The sequence below is a fragment of the Cervus canadensis genome, chromosome 7 (assembly GCF_019320065.1).
Source record: "Cervus canadensis isolate Bull #8, Minnesota chromosome 7, ASM1932006v1, whole genome shotgun sequence".
NCBI lineage: Eukaryota > Metazoa > Chordata > Mammalia > Artiodactyla > Cervidae > Cervus > Cervus canadensis.
Genome location: NC_057392.1, coordinates 9,052,687 through 9,066,349, shown reverse-complemented (window position 1 = coordinate 9,066,349; position 13,663 = coordinate 9,052,687).

Genomic DNA, 13,663 nt, shown 5'->3' with positions numbered 1-13,663 from the left:
GACTGTAGTCCCCTCAGGCTCCTCTGCCCATGGGATTTCCCAGGCAAGTATACTGGAGTGGGTCGCCATTTCCTTCTCCAGGAGATCTTCCCTACCCAGAGAAGGAACCCGTGAAGTGTTGCGGTATTCAGTTCAGTTCAGTCGCTCAGTTGTGTCCGACCCTTTGCGACCCCATGAATCACAGCACACCAGGCCTCCTTGTCCATCACAAACTCCTGGAGTTTACTCAAACTCATGCCCATCGAGTTGGTGATGCCATCCAGCCATTTCATCCTCTGTTGTCACCTTCTCCTCCTGCCCCCAATCCCTCCCAGCATCAGGGTCTTTTCCAGTGAGTCAACTGTTCGCATGAGGTGGCCAAAGTATTGGAGTTTCAGCTTCAGCATCAGTCCCTCCAGTGAACACCCAGGACTGATCTCCTTTAGGATGGACTGGTTGGATCTCCTTGCAGTCCAAAGGACTCTCAAGAGTCTTCTCCAACACCACAGTTCATAAGCATCAATTTTTCGGTGCTCAGCTTTCTTCACAGTCCAACTCTCACATCCATATGTGACCACTGGAAAAACCATAGCCTTGACCAGACGGACTTTTGTTGGCAAAGTAATGTCTCTGCTTTTTAATATGCTATCTGGGTTGGTCATAACTTTCCTTCCAAGGAGTAAGCGTCTTTTAATTTCATGGCTGCAGTCACCATCTTTTTTTGTTTTTTGTCAAATGATTTTTGGTTTTTGTCAAATTTTAATGTTTCTTGAAATTACCATCTTGGTGATTTGTGTCTTTATACTTGCAGACTCCATTAGCCTGTGTGGAAAATGCATTCTGATTAGAGCCACATTCTTCTTCTACAGGTAGGGTTGGGGGATATTGGGAATGTGCTGGATGGATTAGTCACGAGCTACTCTTCCAGGCAGCAGGCTCTGGGTTCTTCTGGGTGTGCTCAGCCTCAGCACCCTCAACCTAGAACATTCTGCTTCTGCCCAGACATTAGATCCTTCTGTTCACTGCCCAACCTGGGAAACGCAAGGGTAGAGGAAGGGCAAAGCGGCCCAGCTCCCTTCTATGAATTCTATGACCTGGCAGCTGTCTCAGGACTCCCGTGTCTACACTTGTGTTTGCTTTCTCTGAGCTCTTGAAGCCTCCTACCTTCTCCAACCATCCTTTCCTGAGTGTGTTTTAGGTTATGATTTCTCTATCAAGTTTTACCTGCTTCCTGACTTTCAGCAATTCCTTATAATTTCTGGTTCACTAAGACCATCCTTTGTTGTTGTGTTGTTTCCAGACAGCAATAAGTTTTCAAATACTTTTTCCTGTCATTTCTAGGGTTTTAGGATGAGAAAAGAAGGCTGAAATATGTTTAGTATGCCATCTTGATCCAGTCTCTTATCTCCATTTTACAGATGCTACAAATGAGGCTCAGAGAGGCTAAATAACTTTACAGGTGCACACAGCTAGGGAGTGTGGTGGGACTGGTTTGCATCATGATAATGAATATCTGTTGGGATTGGCATGATAATGATGGTAGCACAAAAGGAGAAGTCCTTGTTTTATGTACTTACTCTAGAAGCCTGAACATCCAACTATTGGGTCTGGGTGGACTTCTAACCCAAGAAAAATGATCTATGATTCTCATAGAGAGGAGGGCTGAGAATATGTAGTCTATTTCATTAAAAATAGTGCCTCTTAGGAGGATTACTTTCTGATATAAAGATTAGCTTTACATCATTGCATGCTGTGTTATAAGGCAGCACTGTCCATACTACTTAATTTCAAAGATAACTAACTTGGAATTAAACATACCCATCTCTTACCAGCTCTCTGATTTGGGATTTTGTAAATGAAGATTTTAATTGCAGTTTTTCATGGTCATAAGCAGTACATGATAAGCCGTCATTAATTTGGGGTTCCCTGGTGGCTCAGATGGTAAAGAATCTGCCTGCAATGTGAGAGACCTGGATTCGATACCTGGGTTGGGAAGACCTCCTGGAGAAGAGAACAGCTACCCACTCTAGGATTCTTGCATGGAGAATTCCATGGACACAGGAGACTGGCAGGATACATTTCATAGGGTTGCAAAGAGTCAGACATGACTTTCCCTTTCTTTGGGGCTTTCCTGGTAGCTCAGCTGATAAAGAATCTGGCTGCAATGCAGGAGACCCCAGTTTGATTCCTGGCTTGGGAAGATCCCCTAGAGGAGAGCATGGCATTCTTGCCTGGAGAATCCCCATGGAGAGAGGAGCCTGGAGAGCTACAGTCTATAGGGTCACAAAGAGTTGGACATGACTGAGTAACTAAACACTATGAATATAAGCCTTCATGGGATCATCTCATGAGTATGAAATATACAGTGTGAGGAATATAGTCAACAATTATATAATATCTTTGTGTGGTAACTAAACTTATCATGGTGATCATTTTGAAATGTATCAAACCACTATGTCGTGTAACAGGAACTAATATATTATTCTAGGTCAATTATACTTCAGAAACAAACTCATAGAAAAAGAGAACAGATTGGTTGTTGGTAGAGGTGAGGAACTGGGAGAGGGAGAATTGGATGAAGGTGATCAAAAAATAAAAACTTCCAATAACAAGATGAACATGTACTAGGGATATAATGTACAACATGAGAAATATAATCAACACTGCTGTAAGTTATATATGAAAGTTAAAAGAATAAATCCTGAGAATTCTCATCACAGGGAAAAAAATTTTTTCTCTTTCTTTAATTTTGTATTTACATAAGATGATGGATGTTCACCAAACTTATTGTGGTAATCATTTCATGATGTATGTAAGTCAATCACTATGCAGTACACCTTAAACTTATACACTGCTATATGTCAATTACCTGAATAAAACTGGAAGAAAAGAAACCAGTGTAACACATATAGACATACGGTTTTAGTTTGAGCAAGATTTCTTTTCTTTCTTTCTTTCTTTTTTTTTTTTTGAGCAAGATTTCTGACCATTTTATTTTGAAAGTTTGATTGAAAGGATCTTTTTACTTTCTGCACTTTTCCCACAAAACTCCTGCCTTGATTAACTTTGCCTTTTGATTTATGGTCTATTTCTGCTACCCTCAAACTTTTATCTCTTGCCCTTTAGAAGCTCAGAACTCTTTTCCAGATAAGCTAGATGAAAACAGTTCATTTCCAAGAACAATCAATAAACTTTAGTTAATTGATGCTGAATCTAAGAATATGAGAAAAAATCATTCTCCACTCCCCCAACAAAACTCACCATAAACAAGGCTTGCCTACATTCCATGCAGCAATGTATTAGGAGGAACTGAATACACAGAAGCTGCTGAAGAAAGGGATGCTATGAAAAATGTTTTCATGAGAAGAAATGGCAAAACTTGTGGGGGATATTGAGCATGTAAGTCCTTGAACTGAAACTGATTGGAAAAAAATTATGAAAAGATTGTCTGCCTGAATAATAGAGTAACTAGCGACCTTGAACACAGAAGGAGTGTAGAATAGGAGTGAAACAATGACATCTTTTTAGAACAGAGAATAATACTCATAAGAGGCAATTTTTCAATGAAAGACAGTATGTTCTATAATAGAAATATTGGGGGCCTGAACCATCTTGTAATTTCACAGAGAGGGGAACACCAGTGGCCTTGCCTAGAAGCCCACAGCTAACAGAAGGGAGAGGAGCTTGAAATAAGATTATTAATTTCCTTGGAATGAGGCCAGTGTGACATCCTTTTGCAAAGCTTGGCCAGATTCTTACAAGATCACTGTGAACAATGAAAGCTAATGAATACACAAAAACAAAAGCAAGGCACATCTGGTTACACCAATAAGGATGCTGAATTTTTAAAACAAAAATACCTTGTTATCCTGCCTTCCATAGACTTTGCAATATTTTCACTGATTAATAAACATATTTTCATCTAATTTCAGACGAAAGCAATGGGGCATAAAATATCATAGGGCTTTGATAGTAACTAGATAAACATTGTGACTTCCTAAAAAGGAAAGTGATGATTTTATAGGCATCTACAAAAGTATACTTTGGGAAACTATAGTAGACTTCATTTTTCTGACTACCCAGCATCTCTTCCCTGTGAGGTATACTGTCCACATTTCTTTTTTTTTTTTTTGGATAATAATATTTTATTTTTTTAATTTTTTTTCATTTATTTTTATTAGTTGGAGGCTAATTACTTTACAATATTGTGGTGGTTTTTGCCATACATTGACATGAATCAGCCATGGATTTACATGTATTCCCCATCCTGATCCCCCCTCCCACCTCCCTCCCCATCCCATCCCTCTGGGACTTCCCAGTGCACCAGCCCTGAGCACTTGTCTCATGCAGCCAACCTGGGCTGGTGATCTGTTTCACCCTTGATAGTATACTTGTTTCAGTGCTATTCTCTCAGAACATCCCACCTTCTCCCACAGAGTCCCAAAGTCTGTTGTGTACATCTGTGTACTACCCAAAGCAATCTATAGATTCAATGCAATCCCTATCAAGCTACCAACGGTGTTTTTCACAGAACTAGAACAAATAATTTCACAATTTGTATGGAAATACAAAAAAACCTCGAATAGCCAAAGTAATCTTGAGAAAGAAGAATGGAACTGGAGGAATCAACCTGCCTGACTTCAGACTCTACTACAAAGCCACAGTCATCAAGACAGTATGGTACTGGCACAAAGACAGAAATATAGATCAATGGAACAGAATTGAAAGCCCAGAGATAAATCCACGAACCTATGGACACCTTATCTTTGACAAAGGAGGCAAGGATATACAATGGAAAAAGACAACCTCTTTAACAAGTGGTGCTGGGAAAACTGGTCAACCACTTGTAAAAGAATGAAACTAGAACACTTTCTAACACCATACACAAAAATAAACTCAAAATGGATTAAAGATCTAAATGTAAGACCAGAAACTATAAAATTCCTAGAGGAGAACATAGGCAAAACACTCTCCGACATAAATCACAGCAAGATCCTCTATGACCCACCTCCAAGAATATTGGAAATAAAAGCAAAACTAAACAAATGGGACCTAATGAAACTTAAAAGCTTTTGCACTACAAAGGAAACTATAAGTAAGGTGAAAAGACAGCCCTCAGATTGGGAGAAAATAATAGCAAATGAAGAAACAGACAAAGGATTAGTCTCAAAAATATACAAGCAACTCCTGCAGCTCAATTCCAGAAAAATAAATGACCCAATCAAAAAATGGGCCAAAGAACTAAACAGACATTTCTCCAAAGAGGACATACAGATGGCTAACAAACACATGAAAAAATGCTCAACATCACTCATTATCAGAGAAATGCAAATCAAAACCACAACGAGGTACCATTACACGCCAGTCAGGATGGCTGCTATCCAAAAGTCTACAAGCAATAAATGCTGGAGAGGGTGTGGAGAAAAGGGAACCCTCTTACACTGTTGGTGGGAATGCAAACTAGTACAGCCACTATGGAGAACAGTGTGGAGATTCCTTAAAAAACTGGAAATAGAACTGCCATATGACCCAGCATTATCACTCCTGGGCATACACACCGAGGAAACTAGATCTAAAAGAGACACGTGCACCCCAATGTTCATTGCAGCACTGTTTATAATAGCCAGGACATGGAAGCAACCTAGATGCCCACCAGCAGACAAATGGATAAGGAAGCTATGGTACATATACACAATGGAACATTACTCAGCCATTAAAAAGAATTCATTTGAATCAGTTCTAATGAGATGGATGAAACTAGAGCCCATTATACAGACAGAAGTAAGCCAGAAAGATAAACACCAATATAGTACACTAATGCATATATATGGAATTTAAAAAGGTGGTAATGATAACCCAATATACTGTCCACATTTCAAGTAATCAGCTCTCCCTTTGGGGAATTGCTCCTGCCCCTTTTACACCAGAGCTGGTGAGAGTACCAGGCAAAGACTCCATACAACATTTTTTTTCCTTCCTGTCTTTTTCTGGGTTGGAGATGACAGAACCTTGTCTTTCTCCACTGGTCACAAGCTTTAAAGAAGTGATCTTAGAACTGCAGGTAGAAAAGTTTAGTTTTTGTTGCTATTGCTGAAAAATCTCATTGGCAGATTTCCCTAGTAAGTTTTCTTTAAAAAGAAGCCTAATGAGTTTAAAAAATAAATGAATAAGGCAACAAATCCATGCTTGAGTGTTCATGTATAAATGACACAAAATTCAGAGGGATGATGAAAACATATAGTAAATAGGATTTTGAAAATCTTGAAAATTGGAAAGAAGGAATACGACTAACAAAAGAAAATTACCAAGAAGGGACTTGACTTGTTCATTAAGGGGGAAATTATAATTCCCATCTTCTGATGTATAAAGGCTATCCTGGGTGTAAGGCACAAATCTTGTTACAGGTGATTTTTAGAGTAAACCTGGTGTTTGTTGTGTTTGCCCTCAGCAACCCCTATAGGGTTGCTTTAAAAACCACCATGAAATTAAAAGACACTTACTCCTTGGAAGGAAAGTTATGACCAAATAGACAGCACATTAAAAAGCAGACATTACTTTGTCAACAAAGATCCGTCTAGTCAAGGCTATGGTTTTTCCAGTAGTCATGTATGGATGTGAGAGTTGGACTATAAAGAAAGCTGCTCCAATACTTTGGCCACGATACTTTGATGTGAAGAGCTGACTCATTTGAAAAGAGCCTGATGCTGGGAAAGATTGAGGTCAGGAGGAGAAGGGGACGACAGAGGATGAGATGGTTGGATGGCATCACTGTCTCAACGGACATGGGTTTGAGTAGACTCCGGGAGTTGGTGATGGACAGGGAGGCCTGGTGTGCTGCGGTTCATGGGGTCATAAAGAGTCGGACACGACTGAGCGACTGAGCTGGACTGATAATGGTTTTCCTTGTTATCTATTGTTGTGTAACAAATTAATCCAAACTCAATAAATTGACAACTATTTTATAATTTTCTGAGTCAGGAATTCAGGTAGGACTCTGATGAATCACTCTCCTGAACATGATGTCAACATGGATCACTAAGTGGTAGTTGTTCTGACCTAAAGTGTTCAAGACAGCTTTGTTGAATTCACATGCCTGGTGCCTTAGCAGGTGTGTCTTTAAGGCTGGGCTTGGCCGGGTGCCTCTGCTCTCCATGTGATACCAGGGCCGCTCCACCTGTTTCCTCCATCATGGCAGTCAGCCTTCTTATGTGACAAGTCAGGACTCTAAGAAGTGTTCTCAGAGACAGGAAGTAGAAGCTGCCAGTCTCTTAGGCCTGGCCTGTAACACATATATATTTACAGTGTACAACGTGATGCTTTGATATATGTATACACCATGAAATGATTACCACAATCAAGCTAACTAATATATCCATTACCTCACAGAGTTATCCTTTTATTTCTTTGTAACAAGAATACTTAAGAACTACTCTCAGCAAATTTCAAGTATGTAATAGAGTATTACTAACTATAGTCACCATGCTGCTGTACATTAGATCTCCAGAACTTAGCATCCCTCATAACTGAAACTTAGTACCTTCTGGCCAACATCTCCTCATTTCTCCCACTCCCCATTCTACTCTTTGCTTCAATGACTTTGACTTTTTTAAATTAAAATGAGATCATACAGTATTTTTCTTTGCCTGCTTATTTCACTCAGTATAATGTCATCCAGGTTCATTCATGTTGTTACAAATGACAAATTTTCCTTTTTTTTTAGGGCTGAATAATAATCCACTGTATACATATGACACATTTTCTTTATCTATTGATGGACACTTAAACTGATTTCATATCTTGGCTATTGTGAATAGTACTGTAGTGAACATGGGAATGCATGTATCTCCTCAAGATACTGATTTTATTTTCTTTGGATGTATACCCAGAAATAAGATTGCTGAATCATATGGTATTTGTATTTTCAATGTTTTGAAGAATTTTCTTATTGTTTTCCATAGTGACTATACTGTCTGTTGTGTTTTATATTTCAGTCATAATACTTTTCATTTTTATAAATTTAGGTCATTTTCTGACCTGCTTGGGCATCCTTTATAAGTTCTTATTTCACACTCATATTTTCAGGCCTGTATTTTATCTCTTTCAATATGGTACATATGGCTATTTTATTTTCTATCTCTAATAGTTTCAATATCTGAAGTCTTTGGGAGTCTGTTTCTAGTGTCTTGTGTTTCTCCTTGTTCTCATTCATGTTGCCTTGTTTCCCTGTATGTTTAGTTCTTTCTCTGCAAGTTGCTTTGAAGGTGAATAAAAGAATAACAGTACATTATTTTTTTTTACTTATTATTTAGATTAAGTATTTTTTTAGAATTTTGTCTACCCATTCTACTTATGATTTCTACATGTCAGTCAGTTCAGTTGCTCAGTCGTGTCCGACTCTTCGCAGCCCTGTGGACTGCAGCACGCCAAGCTTTCCTGTCCATCACCAACTCCCAGAGCTTGCTCAAACTCATGTCCATTGAGTCAGTGACGCCATCCAACCATCTTATCCTTTGTCGTCCCCTTTTTCTATATGTATATCATATTAATATCTGAAGCTAGTCTATAGTTTTATTTTATGGGGCCACTCATAAGTACAGTATATAGTTAACCTTCCTGATTTCCCATCTTCACATATTTTAGACTTGTTTTTCTCACTTTTTCTATGGGGCTTTTTTCTCCAAAAGCGTTTATTTTTGCTTTTTTCTCTAAGCATGTAGGGTCATTACCCACCCAGGGTCAATGTAGAATCAATCCTCAGCTTGAGATATTTCGGTCTGCCTAGGAGTTTGAATTTAGGCAAAAAAATTTTTTATAAGTTATCCGGGAGAGTTTTCCCCTCTTACTTGCTTGCTATTAATAGTTCACTGGTGTCTTTAAAATGCATTTAAAATGCATATTTTATTTATCACCTAAAATTGTTTTTAGTGAAAGAGTGGGTCAAGAAACCTAGTCTACCATATTGCCAAGAAAACAAGGAGCCCACTCTCATACACTGATGCTGCAAGTTAGTACAAGAACATCAAGAAGGAAAATTAGGGGAGAGGGAGGGATGGACTGGGAATTTCAGGTTGGTTGATGCAAACTCTTATATTTAGAATGGATAAACAAGGTCCTACTGTATAGCATAGGGAACTGTATCTAATCTCCTGAGATAAATCATAATGGAAAACAGAAAATAATATTTTAAAAGGGTGTATATATATATATATATGCATATACATATATATGTAAAACTGAATCACTTTGCTGTACAACAGAGATTGGCACAACATTGTAAGCCAAATATATGTCAATAAAATTTTAAAAAGTTACAACAAAAAAGAAGAAAAATTTACTAAAAGTCTCTTAAAATCAGAAATGCACCTACTGTTTATTATCAACTCCACATTTAGAAATGCTTAACAGACATAACCATCCAAGTGCACAAATATGCATTTCAGAGATACTAACTTAGCTTGAATTAGCAAAAAGCTGTGAAAAAATGATTACTAAAAATGACTGATTAAGTGACATTAGTCATTTAATAGACTAATGACAACAGACATTAGTCTATGAGGCAGCTATTTTTAAATGAGGTCATTCAATACAGCCTGCTATGTTCTGCTTACCAAGATACATTGTTAGGTGAAAGCAGAAAGCTGCAAAATAATGTGATTAGGAAGTTACAGATTGTCTAAAACTGACTGTCTAAAACTTACAGATTGTCTAAGTGACTGACTGGGTGGAAGGAAGACTTACTTTTCAATGTTACCCTCTTCTATCTTTAGCAATTTAAACCATGTTTATATATTGTATCTTTTTTAAAAAGACATTTATGAAAAGAAAATATAAAATATTTCTGTATTCTTACCACACTATTTTTTCTTAAATCAAGAATGAATATTAAATTTCTTAAAATTGCTTTTTTAGCATCTATACTTACATATGCAGTGGGGGCTCAGTCATTTCAGTCTTGTCCAACTCTGAGAGCCCAAGGACTTGTAGCCTGCCAGGCTCCTCTGTCCATGGGATTCTTCAGGCAAGAACACTGGAGTGGGTTGCCATGCCCTCCTCTAGGGTATCTTCCTGACCCAGGGATTGAACCCATGTCTCTTATGTCTCCTGCTTTGGTAGGCAGGTCCTTGACTCCTAGCACCACCTTTAATTCATCATTTCCCCTTTAATTCATCATTTAAGACTGAATTAACTAAGACCCTGGATTATATTATTAAATTTTCCAGTATTGAACTATTCTAGTATTTTCTGAATAAAGTTATTTGGTAACATTGAATTGTTTTAACAGGCTGCTAGAATTTCATCATCCTTCTTTACTTATAATTTTTACATTAATATTCAAAATGAAATTAATCTAAAATTTAATGTTGAGAGTACATTCTTATATTTTAGAATTCGGGTTGTCCTTCAAAGATGAGGTTAAGAACATTTCTAATTTTCCCTGCAGTACAAAAATTTAACTAATATGAAAGTTATCTGTATTCTGAAGCTTTTATTCTAATCCAGCTAATAATAAACCTCCCTCTAATAATTTCTTCTATTAGTTGTGTCTTTCAGAGTGTTTGGGGTATTTTGGCAATTAATATTTTTCTTAAAAAAGCATTTATCTTAGCCAATATAATATTATATATTTTAGGTATTATTTGTCTATTAATTTATGAAATGAACAAACTTTGAGTTTATAGCTCAATAAATGTATCTGTGTATACACTCATGTAACAACATCCAGATAAAGATAAAGAATGTTTCCACCACTCCAAAATTCAGTTTCTTTTCCAGTCAATAGCCACCCACCACATGGGGTATAACCAAATTTTCAAATTTCTATCATCAACAGATAATTTATCAGGATTCACTATTATTGTGAGTGGTAGGGAAAGGCAAACATTCAGACAGGCTTCTCTTTGTGATTCTATACCTGAAGTAGGCTAGAAATTCACATCACATCCCTTTATCAAAAGCGCTGGTTGTGAGATTTCCCTGTATAAAAAGAAAAAAGCCCAAACTTCCCCTGGGTGCCATCAGACCCAAAGGAAATCTGAGGTTTCATAGTAGCCACCTGTCTCATGTTCAGGCTTTGATGAAGTTCCCAAGGTCCTTTCCTGTGTCCCCTTCTCAAAGATTCCTCTAGCTGTGGCTTGGCATCTAAAAATGACTGGATCTTATGAAAGAACTAGCAGCCTGTGGAAAGTATCAAAGCAGATACACGGAGTAAAAAGGTCTTCAGGAACTTACCTGCATTGTCTGATTTTGCATGCTTTGTTTTGCCATTATTGTTTAACATTTAAGTGTTGACCTGTGCCTTCATTCTTTGGACCTATTGACAGTGTTGAAAGGGCTATAGGAAAAATACCTCATTTGCTTATCAAGACTTGTGCCCAGTAAGCAAGAGATTTAAGGCTACTGGCAACCAATCCGAGGTGTGTGTGTGTATGTTGGGAAATGTAGGGAGAGAGAGCAGTGCTGACAGTTTTCTCAGCGATATTCCCTCCAAACAATGTCCTATAGTCCCTCTTGCTCCAAACTGTTTTTCTGAAACTCACTTGGGGAAATCCATCAACGGTTTCTTTTTTGCTGGTACAGATCTACAGGCTTTGTAAGCGTGGACTGACTTCTCTATTATCTTTGACTGATCTGTTTTCTAATTTTCAGAAATTCTCCAAAGTTTCTGGTCTATATATGGTACTCTGCACCATGTTCTCAGCTCATAGAAATTTTGTTTATTTGTTTGATTTGGGTTTTTTTCCCTTTGTTCTTGCATTTCAATATCCTTATAGAATTTTGACAGGGAAGAGAAGAAAGGTACCTGTTGACTCAGTTTACCAACTGGAACCTGGAAGTTTGTCGTAAATAGATTTAAAATAAATAATCTAATAAGAGCAATTAGTTTGATATATTCAAACCTTTCCAGAAAACTCTCGGCTCTTGGTTCTTTTGAACTTAGGGAAGAGAATCAAATTAGATCTCATCTGATCAAAGCAATTAACTAATTCTTAGAAGAAGAAATAAGTAATTTATCATTAGTTATCATTAAATTTATCATTATTTGTCATACTTTTGGAATCTTTAAGAACTATCCAAAGGAAGAAGGCTTGATTCAAACCTTCATTTTCATCTCCTAAAACTCACCGAAATAAGCAGTCTCTTACCTTGTATCAAGTTTCAAGTTGTCCTTGATTTTCACACCATAAAAGATTAAAGATAATGCCACTAATTATAATATTTAAAAAGAGCCCTTCCTGAGAATGATCTGCCACTGGTATTGTGCTATATAAAGACTTTGAGAAATAGCTTTGATAATTTATACTCATTAAGAGGAGAATGCAGGAGATTAAAGGTAGCAAGGGTGAATATCCTCTTATTTTTGCAAAACTTGTGCAACCTTTTATTCACCTACTAAAGCTGTCATTATGTAATAATAAAAACAGAGGTGTGCTGCATATATGAACTCAGAGAGGGAAAAAAGACACAAGGAGCTATTTTCTGTCAAGAGAACTATAGTGTCATAGATTAAAGGTGGAAAGGCAGCCATCATTTAAAACAGCTCACATCTCCAAAGGATATTTATTCACAAATTGATTAGAGTTGGAAATGAAAATGATTCAGTTGGTGGGAACATTACAGCAGCCCTTTAAAGTGTGATGGAAAAGATGAAAAGGAGGCTCACTTACCCTTTCCTTAGTGTGCAGACAGAGATCAAAAAGACCAATGTCCCATTGATAGCCCTAATGAGTCTGCACTTCTATTTAGCTTTTCAGTTATTTCCAGTGACTTGGGAGGCATGTTCTATCTGACAAACCTGACTATCCTGTTGCTGGAGGCAGCACTGAGTTTCACAAATCTTTTTTAGGTTGATTTGATTGAGTTTTCAAAAATATGTAATGGAAATTAATGCTATCCACCCAGCAGAAACCTTTATCTTATCCACTTGCTTTGTCTCCACTGTTACTCATCCCCCAATCTTGACTGTCATCTTCTGCATCTCATCTTCTCTCTCGCTCCTGTCAAATCTGCCAGCAAAACCTGTTGGCTCTATTCTGACTCTGACCACTTCTCTCTCCTTGCACTTTTTCCACTAGAGTACAACTCATTTTCACTGATGTTAGACTTAGAATCTCAATCAGAAACTCAGAGCTCAGAACCAGGTGCTGTCCAAGTCAAAGGGATAAAACTAGTTAACACACTGGTAATTTGAGAGTCAATGAGATTTTTTAGCTTTTGAATATAATTAAGAGAGTAACACATTCAGAAAACAGTCAACCCCAGAATAAAAAAAATCAAAATTTCTTTTAAAATAGAAAACACCATTTCTCCAAAATCAAATCAGTTACATTTTATGTTTCAATGAGAAAGTGGAAGATTCAGTGACTCTTACTTGATTTATTTCAAGTGCCAAGTTCCCAGCCAAAGTACCATGGGGATAAATCCACTGTAGATGAAAATGATTCCTGAAAATCACTCTTTCAGTCACTCAGTTCAGTTCACTTGCTCAGTCATGTGCGACCCTTTGTGACCCCATGGACTGCAACACACACGGCTTCTCTGTCCATCACCATGCCAGGCTTCTCTGTCCATCACCAGCTTCCGAAACATGCTCAAACTCATGTCCATTGAGTTGGTGATGCCATCCAACCATCTCATCCTTTGTTGTCCCCTTCTCCTCCTGCCTTCTATCTTTCCCAGCATCAGG